The 25,628-nt window shown below is 39.7% G+C and overlaps 1 pseudogene; it reads right to left on the bottom strand.

Annotated features, from left to right (window-relative positions):
• LOC108351336 (U6 snRNA-associated Sm-like protein LSm8 pseudogene) overlaps nt 1-24,425 on the bottom strand; it is a 54,860-nt pseudogene extending 30,435 nt beyond the window's left edge.
• Between the last annotated feature and the right edge of the window lie 1,203 nt (nt 24,426-25,628).

Genomic DNA, 25,628 nt, shown 5'->3' with positions numbered 1-25,628 from the left:
CACTATTATCGAGAGTACACCAATGTTCTAGTTTGCGAGGTCTTAGAGGAGGGAGCATGAGTCTAGTCTGAGTAACATTTTTTAGCAGATCAATACATAAGATTACTTCACTGCTAGTCCTATAGTTAAAAGGAACTGCTACAGTTTTGTTCAATAATGTTAAGTACTCAGTTGGTACAAAACATTTGAATAGTCACTGACAAGAAAGAGAGTACTAAGGCAGAATTCTTGTCCTTTGTGTTTGGCTCCTGCTGTTTTGAGACAGTCTTAGGTGACCCAGCCAAGACAGCCTGGAACTCACTCAACAACTTACACAGTAACTTGTGGTTATCCCTTTACTGCTTTGTACCCTTATATTTAAGAAACCTAAAACCTACCATCAAAATCAAATAAGAACAAAAACTTAGTACAATGTTTATTGTTAACTGCTGTGCCAGAACTACAAAAAAAAGAATCCTAGGAGAATTGGCATAAAAAGAAAGTATAAAGCTCAAATGATTCATTACACAAAGTATTAACACAAACACATTAATACTAGTAAAATTAAACAAACACTTTTCAAACACCACTGAATTTCAACTCTCCCAGTTAAAAAATATATGGAATGAGCCACCGTGAATCCCTGTACTCAGGAGGCAGAGGCAGGCTGATCTCTGAATTCAAAGATAGCCTGGTCTACATACTGAGTCCAAGCCAACCAAGGCTACATAATGAAGAGCCTACCCCTCCCCGCAAGTAAGTACCTACATAATGAGAGGCAGAGCTGGGGGAGGCAGTACATAATAGCTTACTGCTAAAGAGTTTACCTAGCATGAACAATCCCTAGCATGGGGTGGGGGTTATATAGCAAATATAATCTAGTGGAAAACTCAAAATAATGAAAAGCTGTATAGGATTTGAATGTACGGCATAAGTGAACTGTTTAAGGTAGAGAGCAACAAAATATTTCCCCCTTCCAACTTTCACTACTACTGCAGAGGAAAATACCTCACCTTGATGTACAATTATCTTATCATTGAATCCTGGACTATGACAACCAATTCAAATACTACTATAAAGTTACTAAATATAAATTATTGACGATTATCTAATCTATTTAAAACACATCTAAATATAATGGTAGTCAGGAAGCTGACTCAGTAGAATCACAAGTTTGAGGCCAGCATGGAATACATAGTAAACTGGAAGTCAGTTGGGGATAGACTAGAAGACTAATCTACCCAACAACTACAATAATAGTAATTTAAAAATATATCTAAAGACAACCCGTGTCTATCACCCTTCACTATACCAAATCTAACTCATATTCTATCTCCCACTTATTTTTTTTTAACTTTTATGGAGAGCCCAACATATACCAGAAACTATGTCTCTTATGCTTGATACTCCATCTCAGCTAACTTTCAAAATAAAACCCATGCGTTAATCACCAGTATAAATTTATGTTGATGTCGACAAAATTAATTCAGAACATGTGACACTCCCACTACAAATTTCTGGCCAACCTAAAACAAACAATTGTTACTAGGGATATAGCCTACCACATTCATACGCAAGCATAAAAACCTGAATTTGATCCCCAAACCTATGTGAAAAGCAAGAACTGTGAGTGCACACTTGTAGTACCAATGATGGAGGGACAGAGACAGGCAGATCCATGGGCTTCCTGGCTAGACAGCCTAGCCTAATTGGTGAGTGGCAGGCCAGCAAAAGACACAGTCTCAAACAGTAAGATGGACAGCTCCTAAGGAACAATACCTGAAGTTGTATGGCCTCTCCATACACGGACCCACAAATACACACAGTTAAGAAAAAAGTTAAGAATTGCCTTAAATTTCAAATTTTTGTTGGGCAGTGGTGGCATATGCCTTAATTTCAACACTCTGGAGTCCAAGGCAGGGGGATCTCTGACTTTGAGTGAGGCCAGCCCGGTCTACGGAGTGAGTTCCAGGACGCCAGGGCTACACAGAGAAACCCTGTCTCAAAAAACAAAACAAAACAAAACAAACAACAACAACAAAAAAACACCAATCCAAACAACAAAAACACCAATTCCTTAGTTTATAGTTTTAAAATGATTTCAATATTAAGTCAAAGTTAAACTTTAAGCAAATAATAAAAATGGGATTGAGCATATAGTATGTTCTATCCTGAACTGTTCTTCGCAATATACTTCTTTTAAATTATTTTTAGATTTTATTTTATGTGTATGAATGCTTTTCCTGCATGTATACATGTATGCCTGGTGCCCATGGAGGTCAGGAAGAGGCTGAAATTCCCCGGGAGCTACAGATGCTCATGAGTCACCACACTGGTCCTGGGAACTGAACCTGGGTCCTTTGCAAGCGATGCAAGTACTCTCCACTACCACGCCATCTCTCCAGCCCTACTACCTGACATCAAATGGTCTCTTTCATCCCTGAAGACTCTCCAATTCTTCAGATAGCAACTGAAAGATCTTACAGTTCTCATCCACCTCCATCTACCCACAGTATGGTGCAGATCTCAAGACTGCCTCCACTTCAGATGTCAGTCTTATGTCCTAAGCATCCTGTAATTCTGATCACGCAGCTAGTTATTAACCAAGGGTTCACATGATCCCTTCCTCGTGTACAAGAATTTGTCAAATGGCTAAGGAACTCAAGAAGGTATTTTGCACATAATCTCTGGTTTACATAAAAGAATGCAACTTAGGAAATCCAAATGGGAGAGAGGCATAGGGGAAAGTATGAGGGTAAGAATATGGTATGGTTCCTGTGTCTTCTCCAGGTATGCCACTCTCCTACACATACCAACCCAGAAGATTCTGAATGCTATCTTTTAGAGTATTATTAATGTAAGCTTTATTTTCACAGCATGGAGATTAATCATTGGTAACTCTACTCCACCTTAACTCCTCAGAGGTACAGAGTTAACCTCTAATCATGCCTTGATCTTTCTGGTGGCCAGTCCCAACCTGAAGCCATTTAAGAGTCCAGGCAAGAAGTGCGTCATCGCAACAAAAGATACTCTTATCACTAAGGAAATTCCAAGGGATTTAAAAGTTCTTCATCAGGAGCAGAGAACAAAGACTGAACACACTTAATACATCACAGCCACACTAAGCACTAAGATACTCAGACAAAAAGACATTGTTGGGGGTTGGGGATTTAGCTCAGTGGTAGAGCGCTTGCCTAGCAGGCTCAAGGCCCTGGGTTCGGTCCCCAGCTCCGAAAAAAAGAAAAAAGAAAAAGAGAGGAAAAAAAAAGACATTCTTTTTACCTATATTGAGCTTAATTAGTAATTTTTCTCAAGATCCTTCACTCTAATTCAAGTATATTTTAAAAACCAAGTAAATTTAATGTGGCTTTCTTCAAAATGATTAATCTTATCAAAAAGACAATGTTAAGTAAGTCTTAAGTAGGCTACAGTACAAAGAAACACCAGGGCTTGAGGTTAAAATGAATTCCAACAATATGATTTTGAATAAATTCATTTGAATCTCAATTTTTACATTCCCAAAGAGAGAATACTGATAAAAACTTGGAAAGGTGGTTGGTAATACTTAAGGAATAGAAACAAAGGCAACAGCACACAGCTTAACACATCAAGAGATGAAACAATACCACTTGAATTAAGAATTAGGGAACAGCAAAAGGCAATGTGATTTAGTCATGGTATATATTTATATTGCTCTAAAACAATAAGAAAGAATAAAGTAAAAAAGAGAGAGAAAGAGATGTTTATTATGGGGGCTAGAGAGATGCCTCAGTGGTTAAAAACACTGGTTGATCTTCCAGAGAACCCAGGTTTAATACCTAGCACCCACATGGTGATTCTCACTAACTACAGCTCCAGGGGATCCAATACCCTCCTCTGAACACAAGTGCACAGACATATATGCAGGAAAAACACCCATACACATCAAAAAATTTTTTTTCCAAAAAGGTGGTTATTTTTAAGCCTCCAAAAACTACTAACTTTCCTTTGGCTAATGGCTAAGCATCTATTAATTCCTTCTAAGTGACTCATTTTCAAAAATATTTAGAAGTCACATGTATTGTTCTTCGATAGGCAAGAGTCTCATGACCTAACTCCTATGAATCTCTTTGATACTCCACTATGCATGTGTTTCAGAGGAGATGAAAGAACCATCAGATAACAAAACTCTCTGCATTTTTGTTTTGTTTTTCAGATAAAGTACCATGTGTCCCAGGCTGGCCTCAAACTTTCTATGCACCTGAAGATGACCTTGAACTCTGAACATCTTGTTTCTAATCCTTGAGTGCTGAATTACAGGTGTGATCCACCACATTCAGTTTATGTGCTGCTGGGAATCAAACCTAGCACTTTGTGCACACTAGTTAAGTACTCTGCTTACTATATAGCAAGCCCCAAATTAATTTCTAATTCTAAAACTAAAGAGCTGCTTAGTAAATTTTTTTTCTTCTAGGATTATCTCTCAGAAAATAGTTTGTGTTTGATATTTCAGGGCACAGTTAAATACAGAAAATAATAATTTCGATCTCCAGCTTACAAACTTGTTACAAGGAGGCCTGGATAGATGGCTCAGCAGTGAAGAGCACTTGTTGATCTTGTAGACAACCTGAGTTCAGATCCCAGCACCCATATGGTGGCTCATAACCGTCTGTAACTCCAGACTCAGGGACTTGATGAGTCTGGCCTGCATGCATGTGGACACATATACACATACATACATTCAGGCAAAAAAATTAGAAACATAATTTTTTTTAAAAAAATATTTATTTTGTATATGAGTACATTGTAGTTGTCTTCAGACACCAGAAGAGGGCATCGGATCCATTACAGATGGTTGTGAGCCACCATGTGGTTGCTGGGATTTGAACTCAGGACCTCTGGAAGAGCAGTCAGTGCTCTTAACCACTGAGCCATCTCTCCAGCTCTGATAAATTTTTTTTTAACAATCTTAAAAAGTAAAAACCCCATATATTTGTTACAAAGAAAGTATAATATATATATAAAATGTTATTGAATACTGTTATAGAGTAACATATTAAGAACATGCTAATGGCAGCCATATACAGTTTCTTGGGGAATTACGAGTAAACAAAGGGAATCTTACTTATTTACTCAAGTTTGGTGACACCAGGTATTGACCCAGGGCCCTCAGGAATGCTATGCAAGCACCACATTGAGTGACATCAAGAGCCACTCTTACTCATCATGATGCTCAGAAGTTTTAGCCAGAGAAGAGGCAAGAGAAAGAAAGAAAAGTGATACAAATTGGAAAGAAGGGAATCAAATTAACCTGGCTTGTAGATGATAATGATCCTATACTGAAAGACCCTGAGGGCTCTCGAAAACTCTTGGCCCTGGTAAATACAGCAAAGTAGGACACAAAGATGTATACTTTGTATGTACTGTAATGAATATGCCAGGAAAGAAAGCAGAAGGAAAAAACACATTGACAATTGCTTCCAAAGATATCTCTCTCTCTCTCTCTCTCTCTCTCTCTCTCTCTCTCTCTCCCTCTCCCTCTCTCTCTCTCTCTCTCACACACTCACACACACACACAACACACACACACAGACGTTACTAAACATAGTATTTTAGATGCCCCAAATCCATTAAAATTGTAACAAAGTTAAATACCTATTAAATTTAAACTAAATGTTTCTTCTACAATTCTTATTTCCTACACTGATTTTTTTTTTTTTGAGGGGAGGAGTTGACTTAAAGGAGAGGTGCGTAGGCAAAACCCAAGGGTCAAATCAAGCACACCCTTCTTTTTTTTTTTTTTTTAAACAGGTACAGTAATACATAGCATAAAGACTTTCAAGTCAAGACAGACTACATTAAGACACTGATCCCAAAAGACTGTAATGGATCACACTTATGCTGACACTGATGTAAACAAATCCTTCTGCATATAAAAGTAAAATGTACAATTGTGTGTAGCATTATACTTGATAATGGCACAATTATACCACTGGATGTTTTTACTATTTATACTAAACTTCAAATAATTATTTTAGAGTCTATGCCTACTTATAAAAAGGCATTCTGAGATGAAGTATGCTGTGCTGAAATGGCAGTTAATACTGTATTCAGAGGTCTCAGAGTAACTGACCCACACCATCTAAGCACATTTTGTGATGTTCACACCATGAAATAATTACAAATGGTATACTACATTTCTCAGAACATACATGTGTCAGTAAGTGATGCACAAATCATAAAGTTTTATTGGAGCATGGTTATGGTTGTTTGGATAACTACCTTTGCACTCTAACAGCAGAACTGAATACCTACAACAGAGGCAAAATGACCCGTGAAGCTTAAAATAGTTACAGAAAGTAATCTCCTGTCTTAAGAGATCAAAAGACAACCCAAGAGGTCTCAAAGCCTTTATGTTTAGGGTCTTTGAGGGAACTATTAACTAAAAAAAGGAAGCATAAACTTAAAAAACAAGATGGTCAAATGTAACAATTCCTATGCTAAATGTTTGATAAACTCAATTTTTCCCCATTTTCATTAAATTGGGTATTTCTTATTTACATTTCAAATGTTATTCCCTTTCCCAGTTTCCTGTCCATCAGCCCCCTAACCCCTCTCCCTCCCCTTCTCTAAGGATGTTCCCCCTCCCCACCCACCCCCTTACAGCCCCCCATAAACTCAAATTTAAACAGCTCAATTATAAATTACTAAAATCTTAATCTTCACAAATAAGCTGTCGTCTGTAGTTTGATAGAAGAAAACTTTTCACACCTCAAAATATATTTAATAAGGATGCAGGTTTTCCCATTCACCCACATTTCATGAAGGTATTAAGCTCAAAATCCAACAATCTAGCACTTACTGTATAATTTATTTTGCTTTTTAATGTACTCTCTAAGCAAGCAAGCAATCCACTCTGATCAACCCATGAATGTACGTGACTTCTATGATATTTCGGTATAAAGAAATAGAATGGATTTTGTTTTGTCTGAGTTTTCATGTAAATAAAAACTCTGAATTAAATCATTTTGTCTTTGTAAAATAAAAGCTCACCAAGCTAGAAATATGTATCTTGAATCCTAGTACTCATGAGGCTGAAGTAAGAGGATACTGAGTTTGAGGCTAGCCTGGGCAATACTGTGAGATCCTGTCATTCATTTTATTTTAGAGACTACTCCTACTTTTTCATTATACATGTAAAATTCACTGTCTTAAATGAACAGCCCCACACTTCTGACCTATAGACTGAATTAAGATTTTCAGACCAATACTTCTCATATTTTCTCTGCATTGTAATTACACCAATTTTCTTTTAGTTTTTCAAATAAGCAGCTGGTCCCCATATGCTTTTGTATGTCTCCCTGGTCAACCCCTTCCTGTGTTGGGGGTGGGGAGTGGAGGGTGTTTGGGTTTTTGAGACAAGGCTTACTCTGTCTCACGATGTCCCAGAAGGCACTTTGTGGCCCAGGCTGGCCTCAAAGGCAATTCTCCTGCCTCAACTTCCTATGTGCTGGGATTACATGATAAGTTATCACATCTGACCTCAGCAGAGGTGTTTCCTCAAACCTACTCACATAAAATTCAGTTCTTCTGTGTCATAGTATATGGAGACATAATTATAATTTTGTTTGTCCTACCTTCTCTTCTGATTCACTGACCTACGGTTAGGGCAGGGAAATCAAGCCAAGCACTACCTTTCTGTATAAGTGAGCTCTGCTGGTTCTCAGGCTAAGGCCTAAGTAATGCAAGTAATGCTAATGAAGAAACAGAAGAGGAAACAGTGTACTTGGGACAACTTCTGTACTGATCCTGACTGCAATGTAACCTGGGAGAGCATACCCATTACCATTGCATTTCTCAGAATCTCTCCCTATCAGTAAGTGATGCACGAACCATAAAGTTTTATTGTAACAGTCACATTCATTTGGGCAACTACCTTTGCACTCTGACAAGAGAACTAATTCCTGTAATAGGATCTCTGGTACCTACAGAAATTGTCAAGTGTGCAAACTGAATTTATTTCTTTATTAAATTCTTACCTGGATGGCCTCGTCCTTTATAGGGAATACAATTTCTTTCCAGGCATTCTCCTAGGTTCTAGATCTTCAAGATATAAATTGTTAGACCTTTTCCTTTTTACTTTTTTTTTCCTCCTAAATTAGAACTTTTACTTTGAAATTCATATGCGGTTATAAGAAAATACAGAGCTCCTAATCTTTGCTAACCTTTTCAACTACAGCACATATGACAACCACATGCTCATAGTGTTGGTTAAGATCCATAGTTTCATCAAGACCTTTGGCATAGCCTTTGAAGATCACACCTATTTCACAGGATGCCTGTAACCCCTAACAACTAATCTGTTCATCCATTCTTTTATTTTATTTTCTATTTTATCTATTTATTTTCGGTTTTTTTGAAACAGTGCTTCTCTTTGTAGCCCCAGCTATCCTGGAATTTGCTTTGTAAACCAGGCTGGGCTCAAACTCAGAGAGATCTACCTGCCTCTGCCTCTGCCCCTGCCCCTGCCCTTGACCGTGCCTGTGCTGGTGCCCCTGCCCCTGCCTCCTGAGTGCTGGGATTAAAGTTGTATGCCACACTGCCTGGCTTGTTCATCCAGTCTTAATTCTGTCCATTCAGGTACATTATGTAAGTGGAACCACACAGTAACTTGAGACCCCCACTAAGCAGTATCTGGTGATTCACCCAGGTTGTGCAATGTATTAATCTGCTTCTTTTCACTGCTGAAGATTATCTCCTGGGATGAATATACCAGCTCAATTTTTCCCATTGGGAGATAATGGACTTTAATAGGAATTAAGCCTCTCTCAACATCTGTATTAAAAAAATATCAAGACAAGCCAGCCAGCGTGAGTTACAGGACAGTCAGAACTACAAAGAGAAACACTTACCTCTCACCCCTCAAAACAAACAAACAAACAAACAAAAAACAAATGAAACAAAAATAAATAAAACAAGCAAATAACAAAACCCATAACTCATTTTCTAAAGCTATTTAACATGTCTACATAAACCCAGTGTGAAGAACATTTGACTACAGTGATATACATATAACATTTTCTTTGATCACTTTGTAATTTTAAAGAAGAGTTCTTCAATCTACAAAGTCCATTATGAATCAACAAATTTTAAGTCAAGGACTGAGAGGATGGCTTAATTGATAAAGCACTTGCTGTGCAGGCAATCCCGGAAGCCAGATGAAAAGACCCAGCTGCGGTGGCCCTCACTTGGAAGATAAAGGTAAGATCCTGGGGCCTCAGTTACCAGCCATTGTAGCTTAATCATTGTGCCTCAGGCCACTGAGAGATAAAATCTCAAAAAACAAGGTGGACAGGTACTACAGAACATCAAAGGTAGACCTCTCATACATATGCACACAAGCATGAACACACATGCAAACAAAAAAATTCTGACATGCAAAACACACATAATTATTAAAGGACTCTTAATTCTCCTAATTTTATATATAATTTATCAAGTCTTTCCCTTTCTTTTCTTAGCAATACAAAAACTGAGTTACACACCCCCACCCTTGTCACCAACCTCCTTCAGTTTAAGAATGCTAATATGCATTGGTTGAGAAAGAAACCCAAAATGATTTTTTTGTTTAAAATAATCCTAAAAGCATACTAGTCTGATTCAACACTGAAAAACTAGTATGAATCATGCTAATAGACTAATAGGGGGAAAAAGAAATCATGGTCATCACAACAGATGCAGAAAAGATATGACAAAATCTGACAACCATTAATGACCAAAGAAAAATTACTTCAATAACCTGGGAAATACTAAGTCTTATTAAATTCAAAGAATCCATAAAATGGCCTATTTTTTAAAAGTGAAAATGCAACGATCTCACTTCATAAGAATATCCTTTTATTTATCCTATTCTAAAGCACTGGAAATCCTAGCTAGTAAAAGTTAAAAAAAAATAATAAAAGCATTCAAACTAAAATGAAAAAGGAAATTTTCTTTATATTACAGCCCTTTAATTAGAAAATCACAATATACCAACCACCACAGTGTTGGTGGCTGGGAAGGGAGCTAATAAATGAGTTTGGGGGGGAAAAAAAAACAGGCTGGAGAGATGGCTCAGCGGTTAAGACATGTGCTGCTTTTACACAGGAACCAGGACACTAGCATCCACATGCTGGCTAACTGTCCATAACTCCAGTTTCCAGGGATCTGATTTCTGACCTTATAGGTACACACTTGGTGCACAGACACACATGCAAACCAAATACACATTTATATACATATGTATTTGGCATATATTACATACATGTATTGGCAACAAATACTTAATAGGCTCAGCTACTTGGGAAACTGAGGCAGGAAGATCATTTGAGCTTAGCATTTTAAGGTCAGTCCAGATAGCAAACACTGTGTCAAAAGGGGGAGAAGGTGAGGGTACAATGACACATGCCCATAATCTTCAGTACTTAAGACAATGAGGCAGGATTTTTGAGTTTAAGATCAGCTTGGGGTACACAGTGAGATCCTGTCTCAAAAGATACACACACACACAAAAAAAATAAAGTTAACTTATATAATTTAGTTGAATTTCCACATATCAATCATAAATTAGAAATGATTTTTAAATACTATTTTGCCATTTATAATAGAACAAAAGACTGAAATACTTAAAGATCTAACAATATGCAGAATCTGTATTTAATTTCTCTTGAACAAAATCAAAGACCAAAATTGATGAGAAATGCTGTGTTATAAATGACTAGACACAGGCTCAGATACAGTTTAGTGTCAAGCAGCTATCCAGATGCTCAAGACCCCAGTTTCAATTGTTAGTATTGCAAAAATAAACATAAATAAAAAAATTAAAAAGATGAAGTCACCAAGAGTCCAGGTTGATCTACAGACAAACCAATCCCAATCAAAATACCAATGTGGTGTTTCACCTGCAATCAACAACCTGATCTAGGTATTATATGGAAAAGCAATGGAATTGACATGACCACAGTGAATTGAAAAGAGAATACGTGGAGTATTCACATTCCTGTTTGCTAAGACATGCTTAATAGTCAATAATCAAGTCAGTGTATTATTAGTGAGAAGACAGATAAATAGATCAATAGAATATGCCAATGTTATGTTGTTTTGACAAAGAACATTGGGCATTTCAAGAAGTCCTTTCAGGTGTCATGAAAAACAAGACAAATAATGAGACTACTTGTATTTTTCATTTTATATTAAAATTAATGCGATGGAACACAAATCTAAGTGTGAAGTATAAAAATATATAACTTGTGGAGAAAGTAAAGAAGGATCTCAATGAGCCTGAGTAAAGTTGATTTCTTCAGATACAATATCACAGATCAGATCCATAAAATAAACAATTGCTCATTTGAACTTCATCAAAGTTTACAATGTCAACACCTCAAAAGATAGATATGAAGATGAAAAGGATAAAGGGGTTAGAAGAAAAATCTTGGCAAATTACTTATCTGATAAAAACAAACCAGCACTATAAAGAACTATCAAAACTCAGCCTGGGGGTGTAGCTCAGCAGTAAAGCACATGCTTGATTCTAAGTTCAACAATAAGAAAATAGGAGTCTGGGAAGCTGATGCATGCACGGGTCCCAGCTACGCAGGAAGATCTAAGCTTCGAAGACATAACTGGAAAAGAGACCAACACACTGTCTAAAAATAAATAAATTTAAAAACAGCAAAGATTTCATTATTTCACAAGTAATGAAAGTTTGAGTGCATGCAAACAAGCACATCAAATAATATTTAACACTATTAATTGGAAGAGAACTCTAATTTTAAAAATACAACAACATACTATTACATGCCCATTAGAATGGCTAAAAGGAAAAAGACTGATTACACCAAGTGCTGACAAGGATGTAAAACTACAGGAATCTCATGCATGGCTGGCGGGAATGGAAAGTGGTTCGGCTACTTTGAAGAGAATTTCACAAGTATCACTAGGTGTACTAGGTTTCCAGAGTGCTCCAAAGTACCACAATGGCTTTCCAAGCAACACATACTTAAGAATTTTTAATTCCATAAGCCTGACAGATCCCCTGGGCTAAAATTAAAGTGTTATCAGACACCCCCTCCCCACAGGTGCCAAAGGCGAATCCATTTCCTATCATTTTCTACCTCTGGAAATCAAGCACATTCCTCTACTTGGAGCTTCCTCTCTTCTATCTTCAAACACACCAGCGGGTTTTTTCTCCATCTGTTTCTACTGTTGCATCTTTTTTTTTTCTTCCAGATTCCACCCTCCCTCTCTCTCCTGTTAAAGATTTGTGATAATTAGGCCCACCTCAATAATCTCCATATTCGAAGACGTTGATTAACAACCTAATTAAACTAAGATGTAACCAAATATATTTACAAGTTTTAATCATTAGAATATCTTCATGGGTCACTGCTTTGCCTACTGAAGACAGGTTTTCTTTAATTTTGCTGCTGTTTTGTTTCATTTTTAAACACAGTTAAGTTCACATTTGCTCATGTGACTCAGGATTCCCACTTGTAAGTGCCCACTCAGGAGAAAAGGACAGACATGCTCACACTGAAAAACCCATTCACATCGATCTGTGGCAGCTTTATAAATAATCACAAGTCTAAACACAAAAGCCCTTCAGCTGGTGAACAGATACATAAATGCTAGTACATTCACACAAGAGCGTACCATGTTTGCAACAAACTGGAAGGAACTGTGGCTATGCTCGGGATGGACGAGTCTAAAATACATCGTGCTAGATGAAAGAAAAGGAGACGGTGCTTGCACATTCACTAACACTGGCAAGATAAAGATTAACATGGCACCTCCAGAAGGACAGTATGCAAATGCTTGGAGTACCCCACACCTTCACATAGACTTACAAGACATGGCCTGTATGAGAAGAAAAAGACTTCAAGAAAACAGTTTAAAGGGAGGCAATGAAACAACGAAGAACTCGAGGAGGGCTCAAGTCAAGGTCGGTGCTGACAAGGCAGGTGTACAAGGTGGTGCACAAGTCTGATGAGGAAGGACAATCTCCAGCTCAAGCAAGACATAACCCGGCTTTGAACAACACTCCACATCTTAAACTATTCCCTCCCCAAAGAGGAAAGGTTCTGTGTGTCTTTGTGCTCCACACATGTGTGGTAGGTATGCCTTCCACAGAGGATTTTATAAATTGTAAAAACTTCAAATGAATGGCAAGAAAAACTAAATGACACTGTTATGGTTAAAACTAAATAATATCTTAAAAAGAGAGATTATAGCATAGAAATCTTTAGTTGCTAGGGGTAACGGTTCGGGGGAAGACTGACTTTACAAAACGATAGTACTTGTAACTGCTCTGCTTCTTGACTGTGCCAATATATAAAATTTTAATCTTTTTTTAAAAAAGGAAACAAATACATAATTTCTTACACTAACCATGGGCAAAGATAAGAAAAATAAGAAAGCACTTCTACTCACAGAGTAAATGCAGGGGGAAAATCATTTGCCCTTGAAGGACAATTTGGCTGTAACCAATCAAGTTAAAAATGCACAACACGCTATCAGCAGCTCCCTTTGCAGGTGATATACATCTTGGGAAAACACAGGTTTCTCAGACACACACACAGGATATTCATTAAGCACTGTTAGAAGAAAAAGAAAAAACTTCAGAAAAGGAATAAATTGTGTAGTTATTGAAAAAAAAAGGAAAAAAAGAAACCAGAAGTGAGGGGGGCAGGGCATACAACCCTGGCAGTTATTAATATGACGTGGAGAAAGTAACTTACTGATATATTTAACAATTAGTAAGGAGCTGGGTGTGGTGGCACATGCCTGCAATGCCAGTATTTAGAAGTCTAAAGCAAGAGAATTAGGGGTTTGGGGTCAGTCTAGGTTACACTGGGTCAGCTTGGGCTACGTACAAAGCAAGATACTAGGGAGAAGTGGGCAGGCATATACAGTGAGAACACCACTAAAAGTAGAATACCAAGACAAGTATGAAGCATTTACTTCAAACTCATCACCACTTCTATAACTTGTCCCTGAGGCCTGAAAATGTTCTGTACATATACAAGATTACTTCCAACTTAATGATCCTGTAATTCAGTAAGTGTATAATAAAGACTCTGAGATCAGGAAAACATTAGAGAACTAGGACACATTAATACACTGATATAAAACTCAGACCATTTTTTCCCCAAACAGTTCCAACATATTGTTCACTGTAGCATATAGGAAAAGAAAGCATGAGTTTTACCTGTGGAAAAGTTACAAGAACATGCTAAATACTGTCATCTTAAGTTTTTTCAAAGTCTCATTGTTGTGACAGTAACATGTGTGTTAACTTGGTAGTCTTCTACAGTGCTCACTTGAGTCTAATTTGAGTATAAATGTTAATATGAAAGTAGCTGTGATTAACATGTTATGATCCAAAGGACTTCAAGGAGATTATTCTCAGTTGTGAGTTTATTAATGCATGCGGTGCATACATTACAGGAGAAACCTCGACAGAAGAGAAGACTGAACAGTGGGCTCGGAATTCTGGTTTACAAAGTATCTTAAAGAACAGAAGGATTGTAGACAGGACAAGACAGAAAGCAGATTTGGCTTTTGGCTTACATGGGTGGGGAACTACGTATGGGTAGTGAGTCTGAGATTTTTAATCAGATCACAATACAGTAGGCTAGATGGAGGACTCAGCAGTAAAGACTTTAAACTGCTCTTGTAGAGGAACCAAGTTATGTTACCAGCACCCACAATAGCTGGGATGGGGCGTGGGGGTGGGGTGTGTGTCCCCAAGAGTCTGCCTGTACCGCTAGTTCTAGGGAAATTCAATGCTTTGAGCTTCCACTGGCACATGCACTTACATGTCAATACCCTGCCCCTATGCACATATAAATAAAGATAAATCACAATTCAGAAGACAATATGCATCGCTAAGCCACAGTACCACTTTGGATCACCCTTAAGGAGAATTATCTTAAATCTCTCATCTATTTTAACATTCTAAAAAAAATTTATCACTACGAGTCCACCATTATTTGTCAAATTCATGGTGATGACTTTTGGTCATTCATGGCAAATTTACTCAATTTTTAAGAGATTATGAATCTCTTTTTATCTGTCTGTTTTACCTATAAAGCTCTTTAACATTTTAATGTAAGCCTGCTACAACAGTTTAGAATGATCTTTAAGAAATCGTGCCCACAGAAATACTATAAAAACAGCTCATCTTCAAGAAAAGGTAGCTAATTTTCATTCCCACCAATACCTATACTTCAAAGACACCAGCACATCACCTAATTTGTTCCTGTTGCAAAATTTAACAAGTTATTAATTTCTGGATAATTAATTAAAAGGGGTAATTAGAATACTATCATTAAAACATGACAGTGCCTTATTAAAACCTGACATATCTTCCATCTTGTCCGCTAAATCAAAACTTTAGAATTCTTGCTACACTGGCTTTCAGAATTTAAAATTCTTGAAAATCTAAATTAGTCACAGCACGCTAACTTAAAAACCCTTCTAGGTGCTGCATTCATTTTAGAGTAAAGTGTCACGGAAAACTTTTCGACCGAATCTAAATTCCACAACACATTACTGTGTGTCAATCAGCTGGACAGAAGGTGAGAGCTATCCTTAGTAAGTTACGTAATTTACACTAAAGACTTGTTCCAAGCGGCATCCATTGAAAGTACCTTGCAAGCATTTACAGACTTCAAAGTTCAACGGACAACCTCCGTCTAAGTTCTGAGAAAGCACTACGACGCCGGCTTTACTTTAGCAGCGGTCACAAGGAAGCAGGAACTGTTTATCTGAAGAACGCAATGAGTAGCAGAACACCAGGAGCTGACTCAGTCACAGGAACGCTGGCTGCATTCCGTCTTCCATGGGAAAGTGTTTCCCAGGCTGGTTCTCTGATCCAGTCAGGGGTGGGGTGAGGGAGAGTCCCCGGGACCCGCGAACTCCGGGCCTGGGTGCAGCTAGACGACTCCCTGCCGAGGCCCCCGCAAGTCCGGCGGGATGGCCCGCCACCGCGCCAAGGTGCGTCCGCGGCCCAGAGAACCAACCCGTACCACACCAGGAGCGTTCCTCCAAGGGACAAAGGTTGGGCTGGCACCGCGGCGCCCGGCTCAGCCTGGGGTTCCCCAGGGGACCCTCTCCGTGCGGCGCGTCGGGGAGGGGGTGCGAGACCCGCCGCCCCTCCCCCGCCGCGCTCCCAGGAACCTGTTGATAAGATCACCACAGCCCCGCCGCTGCGGGTCCGCCCCTTACCTCCGTGACCCGGCGGCGGCCGATCCGCTCGCTCTTATTCGCTCCTCAGCGCGATCCAAGCCACAACCCTCCGTCCGGCGGCCCTCCGAACACCGGATAAAGAATCCAGAAACTCCCGATTGCCCCCACCTCGGAGCCTTCAGTCCCCGCCCCCTCCCCACCGCCAGCCTCCTCCGTCGCCGCCGTCGCCAGAAACTCCTCCTCGAGGCCGCGCGAGACCAGCCCCCGCGGCTGACGCGAGACCGCGCACGCGCCCCTGGGACTGGGCGCAGCGGGCGCGCCTATCCCAGGCCGTTCCCGGCGCGGCCCGCCCACGGCCGGGAGAGAGGCTGGAACGGATCGCCCAATCCTGAGCGCGTGAGGGGACAGAGCCCGCTGATTGGTCCGCTGTGCCCCCCCCTTCCCGCGCGCTCCGCCGCGCGCACTCCCGCGCCTCAAACTGCGAAGCGCTAGTCCCGACCGCTGAGTCGCTTCGCCCCCTTTGCCCACCTCTCCGCCTCTGTGTGGTCGCCTTGCTTCTCCGAGACTGACTCGGAAGCCGTTAAGGCTGACGGGCCTGGGAAGCAGTCATCTCCTGAGGAAAATCTGACTCCCTTTGAAGAGATTCCTGTTCTGTCAGGCATGTCAAAAACGCTAATACTCCAAACAACCGTGACGCCAACACCTAGGTGTGTATAAAGTACTACACAATTCCCTGATTCCTCAGACGGCTCGTTTCTGAAAACCAGGAAGGTTGTAAAGGGCCACAGTTGTCACAGAGTTCTCTGGAGAGAACGAGAGTTACATAGGCTAGTCCCAACGTGAGTCCATGCTGTCAGGACATACCTATGCCACCATCTGGGAAGGGTGGACCCTGAAAGTGCTATGAAAGTGTGTCCACGAGGAACTGGATTTGGAGCAGAAAGAAATATGTTCTATGCAGAAACCTCTTCTGCTGGACTAAAATATCTCCAACCTGTTGAACTTTCTCCAGGGGCACACGTCCTAGACAACTGTCCTTCAGTGCCTTCCTATATGAAATTAGTCATATATTTGTTCTCTGCTGCCGTGGTTTTAAAGCATGATTCCCAATACACCCAGGCCTTTACTTACCCTTTTCATCTCGTCGGTTGTTAGTGTCCCCAGGGAACACTATGTACTCTGAAGTAAGCACACCATCAGTGCAGGTGCTCAACATCTTTTTGGATCCTACTCTTCCTGGATCATAAACTTCAAATTTTATTAACATTTAAGTACTTCAAGTTATTTCTTAGTATTTAGTAAGACAGAGCCAAGGACAGAACGTTTTTACATACCACTAAAGACCTCTTACCTTTTGTCAAACATTCCTCAGTCAGTGGACTTAGAGCACAGATGGACAACTTCTAAATATATGTAACTGAACTGTCTGCTTAATTCATCTTCTCCACAAAGAAATGAGAAACTGTGAACTGCAAGTAAACTGTCTCCAGAATTCCTAGAAACTGTTAGCCACACACAAAAGGTTAGTGAGTGTTGACATTCCTTTCTACCTTTTTAAATGTATAAAACATTATGTAACAAGTCCCGTCTCCCCCTTTTGGAAATGTTGACATTTTAGCTAGCTTACTCTTGTTCTGAGGACTGTTCTGTGCACGGTAGCACGTTTGACAAATAGTTCTTGTCCATTAAATTTCAGGCATATCTCTCTTTCCAAAACTGACAAAGATGTTTACAGACATTGCCAAAGGGTGGAAGGGAAAATCACCTCCAGCAATAGACCTCTAATCTAGCTTTTCGTAGAAATGATCTCCATGCACAGTGTTCTTTTTTTAAAAAAATTATTTATTTTGTGTATAGGAGTGTTTGCCTGCATTTATGTATGTATGTGTACTACCTGCTCGCCTGGTGCCTGGTGTTTGGTGAGGCAAAGATCTTTGGATTCCCTGAGATTCAGATTATAGACAATTATGATTCACCATTTGGGTGCTAGGAACTGGACCCAGATCCTCGAGAGCGTCAAACACTTTTTTTTCCCCAAAAAGAAATGTGTCTTTTATTACTGTTAGTTGCATATCTAAGCTACAATAGCAACCTAAGTTCTCTTTACAGCCAATTTCCTATAAATATTACATTACCAAAAGGAGTGGTACTTTGTAACTTTCCAAAATGTCCCTTAGATTTTTTTTTGTTTCATTTGATAGAAAAATAAACCAAGCAACCACATTAATTTAGGCAGTTTCCCAATAAAAAGGTAGAAATATTTAAATTACATATTACAGTGTACCAACATGAAGTAAAAAATCCACAATTACACACTCATAAAAAAATATAAACATCATTCTCAGAATAAGGCGTTTCTGTACAGGATTTACAGACCTCTCACTACACACTTAAGTTCTCAGTGTGCTACGGAGCTCAGAGGTTCTGCTCAGATGTTCCCCAAGTTGAGTGCAGAATCTGTCTCTTCGTCTCTTTCCCCAATGACTGCTACATTATCTCCTCTCACAATGTACAACCCCAATACCACTTGTTCTACGCCCTGAGAAGAGCTGAACACCAACCAGCTCATGGCTTTCATCCAGAGTCAAGTTAATGGTCTGGTCAAAACCTTTCAGGGTTCCCACAATCGTTCTGACATCAGAAATAATAACATCAACAATTCGGTTGATGTAGTTCTCCAAGGCAGATGTTATGCTGCTGGGCTGGAGGTTCTGGGAAATCTAAGAGGAATCAGCAATAAAGAGACAAAACACCGCCCCCATCAAACACTCTTAACAAGTATCTTTCCAGCTGCCTAGATAGCATTTCTTCTCCATTATCCCCATTCCAATAGCCCCATCCACACAGCTTTCAAAACATTTCCTCCCAGAGGAACACCCGTCCTAGGTACCTTGTCTTGCTTCCCCAGTTGCTTAGGTTTCCCTCTTGTAGGCTCTACTCTGATAAAATGATCAGTCACTATTAGTGTGAAACAATGGACCAGCTGCTACTCTGGAAATACAGTAGATTCCTTATAAAGTACAGCAAAAAATTATTATTTTATATCCTAAATATAGTTTTATCTTTAAAAAGAGAAGACTCTGTGGCAAATATGAAATCTGTTCTTTGGTAAATAGAATGCCCATATCACACTAATTACTGGACGTGTATGCAAAAAATGGGAAGAGTGGAGAGCATACAAGCTGAAGGCAAAGTGATGCGAGTTCTATCACATGGATGTGTAACAAGCCTTCCTGAACTTAAATTTTCTCCTTTGTAATTTAGGAGGGCTTTTGGTTCTGATTTTCTGACTAGTAGCTTCTGCAAGCAGAACCTAACATGGATAGTATAGGAGTTAAGACAATATAACATTCATCCCCAAAATGGAATAAAATAGGTGATGAGTAATTTATTTAAAAACCTCCTGCTTGAAGAGTTGTTCGTGCTTGTCAGAAAGCAGTCCACCTGCTGAGTCACTCTGGCTGATATGTAACTAAACATTCCAGATGAATAGAGAGCTGTAAAATCAACTGTAAGAAAGAGAACCACCATCGGACACATCCTTCCTCCTTCTTTGATATCTGCTTATATCACCTGCCGATGTATTAAATTAGTAGCATGCCTTGCTAATTTTGGGGGAACATATTAACATTGTATTTTATCCACTTGTAGGAAGTTTAAACCTAAAATCTCAAATTTCTAGGTGCTACTATTTATCTTTGAAATCCTTAACCATGGACATTTTATCTTCTTGTCTAGTAAAAGAGGTTTTCATAACTGAGGGTTTTTTTTGTTTTGTTTTGTTTTTTCTAAACTAGATTCTCAGTATATAGCCAAGGCTGGCCTTAAACCTGCAATTGTTAGCCTTCCTACTACTACAATTGTAGCCACGTGCTACTATGCCTGGCTTTTGCTTTCTCATTTTGAATTGTATGACTTATAATAGGCAATACATATATATTTTTGAAATTACATAATTTCAAAAGCAGATAGTGAATGAGACAGACTTATAAAACAACAAATTTGTTTCTAAGCTAGAGCCATTAAACAGTTGCTGTCATGCAGAATGGAAAGTTCTACTGCCTGTGATTAGCATTGACTCATTCAGTGTAGGCCTTTCTCATTCCATTGTCCTTAATGAATATTTGCTCTTTAGTAAAACGGTCTTTGAACACTCCTATGGAACAAGCATTTTGCTTTAGAACTTGAAACAGCTGATAGACTCTGTCCTGGAGGAGTTCACAGTAAAGGGACAGGGTAAATACAAACAGTAAAAAAGTATGGAAAATGAAATTAAAGAATCAAACGAGGGTAAAGTTCATGGCAAGAGGACCTTTACTAGCTAATTGGGGTAAGAGTGAGGACAGAGAATAAACCTCAATGAGAATATTTACAATAATGAGAAAATAGGTGTTGAGAGTTTTATTAAAGGCTACAAAATTTGATAGATTGGAGAAATGAGTTCAAGAGCTCTATTGTACAAAACAGTGACTATCCTTAATCATGTATGGCAGACTTGAAAAACAGTAAATTTTAAGGTTCCCACCATAAAACATAAGCATATTTAAAAAAAAGTTAATTAGCTCAGTTTGGCCATTCTACAAATATATACATATTTGAGAGCATACTATACATCACAAATACATGCCATTTTCATAAATTAAATTTCTAATTAAATTTAAAATAAAAAATAGACTGCATTAGTCACTTTTCAGCACCGTGTTATAAGTGAGAAACAGGGAAAGACCTTGTTCAGGCTCAAGCTTTCAGTCCATGGGTACGTATCACCCTTACTCTTTGGCCCATACTCCTGGGTGTGGGAACACACAGTGGAGCAAAGCAGCTCACATCATAGATGACAAGAGACAGAGCAAGAGAAAGAGCAGAAGGGTTTGAGAACAAGGGATACTCTTCGAAGGTTATGCACAGTGGCCGACTTCTTCAACTAAGCCCTATCTACTAATAGCCCAATCAACTGTGATGCTCTTTTGATTCATTAATCAATCTGTTGATGAAGGTGACATCCTCTCACGGTTGGGATTTGAGAGGGACACTGAGGCAGATTGATCTTTTGGGTAAGAGATTTATTAGAAGAGCTATTAACGCTATTGACAGACGACAATAACATGGCAGGGCCTCACAGAAGTCAGTCTCCAAGCCATCCATAGGCAGATGACATGGCAGGAGCTCTATTGAGAGTTCAGGAACGTGCAACACAATGGGAGTCCTTTCTTATAGGTCTCCAACGAAAGGGGAGGTTTCATAGTACTGCTTGCAGTTAGACTGTCTTCATTCTCTGGTGGCTGGGAGGAGAGGGCTCCTGCATTCCAGGGAGGGAATTAGTGGCTCTGAGGATTAGAAGAAGTGGGGGAGGGCACATTTAGTTAAAGTATACTCACTATATCTTAATCCTCTGATGTCTGGCAGCCTGAACCTTTAAACAAACGTCTTTAAGGAAGTGGGAATTGAATTAGGACATTCGCTTGTCTCTTAGAATCAAGGCACCTGTGGAGTCTGTTAGGGAGAGATAGGGGGCTTGCCACTTCCTGTAGAGTGGGTGGGTGTGAGAGAGAGGCTACTGCAGGTAGGTATGGCCTTAGATTAGCCCTTAGCTCAAAACCTACCACCACCTTCATGATTCGGTCATTTCTTAATTGATCCAAAAAGCTGGGAGCGAAATTTTAACCATGGCCCTTTGGACAGGACACTTCATATTCAAAACACAGTAGACATACGCCATTTGTCTAAATTTGATTGACATGTACACAGGGAATCGAAGTCTGGGTTTATTAACTCCAGTATAAGATGTTCAGTATTTAGGATATCAGTCATTCATAACACTTTCATTTATACATTTCTTAGTGGCCCTGTAGCAAGCTAAGGACAGTTAGCTAAATAAAGCATGCGTGTTCCATGAAAAAATTTTATTCTCGAAAGAGAGAGTAGGCAAATTTGGAACTTAGAAATTTTTCTTATGAAGATATGCTTGTGACTGAATTTTAAAAGTCTATTCTTAAGAGATTGTAAAATTACATACGTCTTTTCCTCATCAATTTCCCAATCAAATTTGTTTCATTTGCACAAAAATCTTATTCATAGCTCATGCTAGTATGTGAATGTCTCTGTAGGGCTGATTATATATATATATATATATATATAGCCTAAACCTTCTATTCTCAAACTCATTTTGATTGGAATGTAATGTAACTGCTTCAAACAGCTTTTGTGTCTGGCACGATGGTATATGGCCTATGGTCACAGCTATTCCAGAAGCCAAGGCAAGAAGATCATCTGAACCCAGAAGTTAACTAGAGCTTAGGAAAGGCAGAGGAAAAACAATGTCCTGCTAGTTTGGCTAAGAGCTTTCTTAGTTTGTGTGAGACTCTAGGTCCCATCTCCAGCAGCAGCAGTATGATAAGAGAGAACAAAAGAAGCGACATCAAGATTAGTATGTGGAAGAAAGCCGCTTTCTGGGCAAGACTGGAGCCCCTTGCTTAGCCTGACAACCTCTATGTTTATATGAAACAAAGTTGTAAAATACAAACAGAAAGGGGGCAAGACAACAAAAGGCAGGGTGACCACATGCTTGGGGCTCCTTTCTCAGCTCTCTAGCCCACTTCCCTGCATGGGAAGGCCCTTTGTTTCCTGAATCCCAATGACCAGTTTCTGTTCCACACCTACCTTGCAAGGAAGGACTTTTTCTCCAGCTCCTCCTGGTGGCTACAAGGATTTTCACCTACCCAGTGCTTTTCCCTTAAACTCCAATAAAACTCTCCTTGAGTTCCCTTTGAGTCAATTTCTAAATTCTTTTATTAGTAAGGCTAAGAATCTACCAAGGGAACCTAAGTCTCCTTGGTAACAACAACAAAAGCAAACCTTAGTGATTGTCCAGGCTGTCTCTGTGCTTTTAATTTCAGCTACTTTGTTAATGTTAGGCAAAGGTGTGCTTGGATCTTCAACTGGGCTTAATATTTTCTGTCTTCTCCTCTGGGATCTTTTGTTCATTTGTTTGTTTTTCTAGACTAAAAAAATTATTTATTTTATGATTGATCATTAAGATCTTCAGGATGAGGGGCTGGAGGTATGGCTTGGCATTTAAGAGCATTGACTGTTCTTCCAGAGGACCTGGGTTTAATTCCCAGCACCCACATGGCAGCTCACAACTGTCTGTAACTCCAGTTCCAGGGGATCTAACACCCTCACAAAGACATTCATGCAGGCAAAACATCAATACACATAAAATGAATATGTGTTTGTTTATTTATTTATATTCCAGTTTTCTTCCCCCTGCCTGTCCCCCCTCCCACAGTTCCTCATCACATTCTTCCTTCCCTTTGCCTCCCACAGGATGATCCTCCACAACCTCCCTCTTCCCTGGGGCATCAAGTCTCTAGAGGATTAAGCACATCTTCTCCCATTGAGGCCAGACCAGGTAGACCTCTGCTATATCTGTGCCAGGGGCCTCAGATCAACCCATGTATGCTCCTGGTTGGTGGCTCAGTCTTTGGAAGCTCCCTGGGGTCTGAGTTAGTTGACAATGCTGGTCTTCCTATGGGGTCACTCTCTCCTTCAGCTTCTTCAGTCCTTCCCTTAATTCAATTACAGGGTCCCCAACTTCAGTGCAATGGTTGGGTGGCAGTGTCTGCTTCTGTCTCAGTGAGCTGCTGGTAGGGCCTCTCAGGAGACAGCCGTGCCAGGCTCCCATCTGTAAGCACATCATAGATAGCATCAGTAATGTGTCAGGCCTTGGGGCACCCCCATGAGATGGACCCCAAGTTGGACGAGTCATTGGACCACCTTTCCCTCAGTCTCTTCTCCATTTTTGTCCCTGAAGTTCCTTTTGTTTTGTCCCTGAAGACAGGAATAATTCTGAGTCAGAAATTTTGACTGTGGGTTAGTAACCAAGTCCCTCTACTTGAGGCCCTGTCTATCTACTGGAGGTGGACTCTTCAAGTTCCCTCTCCCTAACATTGAGCATTTTGGCTAAGGTCACCCCGGTTGAGATCTGAGAGACTCTCACCTCCCGGGTCTCTGAACAAATATAAAAAAATTAAAATCTTCAAATGGACTGGATGCTGAAATAGCTTTATTCTTCGTTCCTTCACAAGCCCCATGTCTGAGTCTGTGTTTCGTTTGCCCAACCCAGGTAGTATTTTGTCTTACCTTGGCACTCAGTAACGTACCTGAGCATGGCTGGGTACCACATTTGCAGGTTGATTTCTGAAGGTGAAAGGCCTTACAGCCACAATGGTGCCACGCATTGCATCTGATTGCCATACTTTCCAAACAGTGTCAATGCCCTTTCTTTTTCTTGCTTCTGCTGTCAAGACCAAGATTCTCTACCCTCTTTAAACATGGTTCTTCACTTCCTGTCTCATTGGCACCTTCTTTGTTGGTTACTTTTTGTCCCCTCAGATGGTAAGTTATGGGGCATCCTAGACTTCTGACATTCAACGGTTCACTCCTGTCTGGATTTGAATCACAACTGTAGTGCCTGCCATGTGGTCAGAAGAAAGACATTTATTTCTCTCAGGTTTTACTTACTCATTTATAAAATAAAAACGAAAAACTCTAGTATCTTCTATACTGGCTATGATGATGAAGTGAATTTATGTGTGTAAGTTGTTTAGAGCAGTGCCCAGACACTACATTATTTGACTCTATTGTTTGTCTTATGTTCTGTGTGTTGCTGTGGATCAAACAACAAGGCCAAGTGCATAGGCGAGCTACCTCCCTGGCCCCATCGCTATGTTCTTTATTATTTACTCCCTTGAGGATTTCATTTGGTCTCATGGCTTCAGATTCTATCTAAACACACTAAACTTCTAAACTCCAAATTCATCGGTAGTCCGGAGGTCTATCCTAAGCTGCATGTATTCAATGGACTGCTCAGCACCTTCAGTTGATATTCTAACAAGCATTGAAAATTTAATGTGAAAGTTGTCATTTTGTCTGGTTTCTATTTGTTCAGGTACTCTTTCACGCTGTACATAAAATCCACCATGAGACTCTGTTATATCTGCCTTCAGAAGATACCAAGGCTAGGAAGATGGCTTAGGGGATAAGGGTGCTCACTGCCAAGCTTGACATCCTGTATTTGATCTCTAGGAACCATATGGTAGAGTGAGAGAACCAGTTAGCACGAAGTTGTCCCCTGACCTAAGCATTTACACTGCCACATATAGGGAAGGGCAGCAAGCACATAAATAAACATATACATACTTCTAGTTTTGAAAGCTATCCAGGTTCCAACCCTGGTATTTCCAATCCTGGTGTAGTCCAAGCCATCACTTTTTTACCCGGATTGTTACAGTAACCTCCTTCCCATCAGTAGTTTCCCTTCTTAGTATAGCTCTTTAGTATAGAAAACTAAATAAAGATGAAGTCCAGTGTCACTCTACTTCAATACTCTGTGGGTCAACATGATTGTCATTGTCCTGACTTCACCTCTTACTACCATTTCC

The sequence above is a fragment of the Rattus norvegicus genome, chromosome 6 (genome assembly GCF_036323735.1).
Source record: "Rattus norvegicus strain BN/NHsdMcwi chromosome 6, GRCr8, whole genome shotgun sequence".
NCBI classification, from domain to species: Eukaryota; Metazoa; Chordata; class Mammalia; order Rodentia; family Muridae; genus Rattus; species Rattus norvegicus.
Note: the sequence above shows the minus strand (reverse complement) of the source record. Positions and strands in the feature narration are given on the sequence as shown.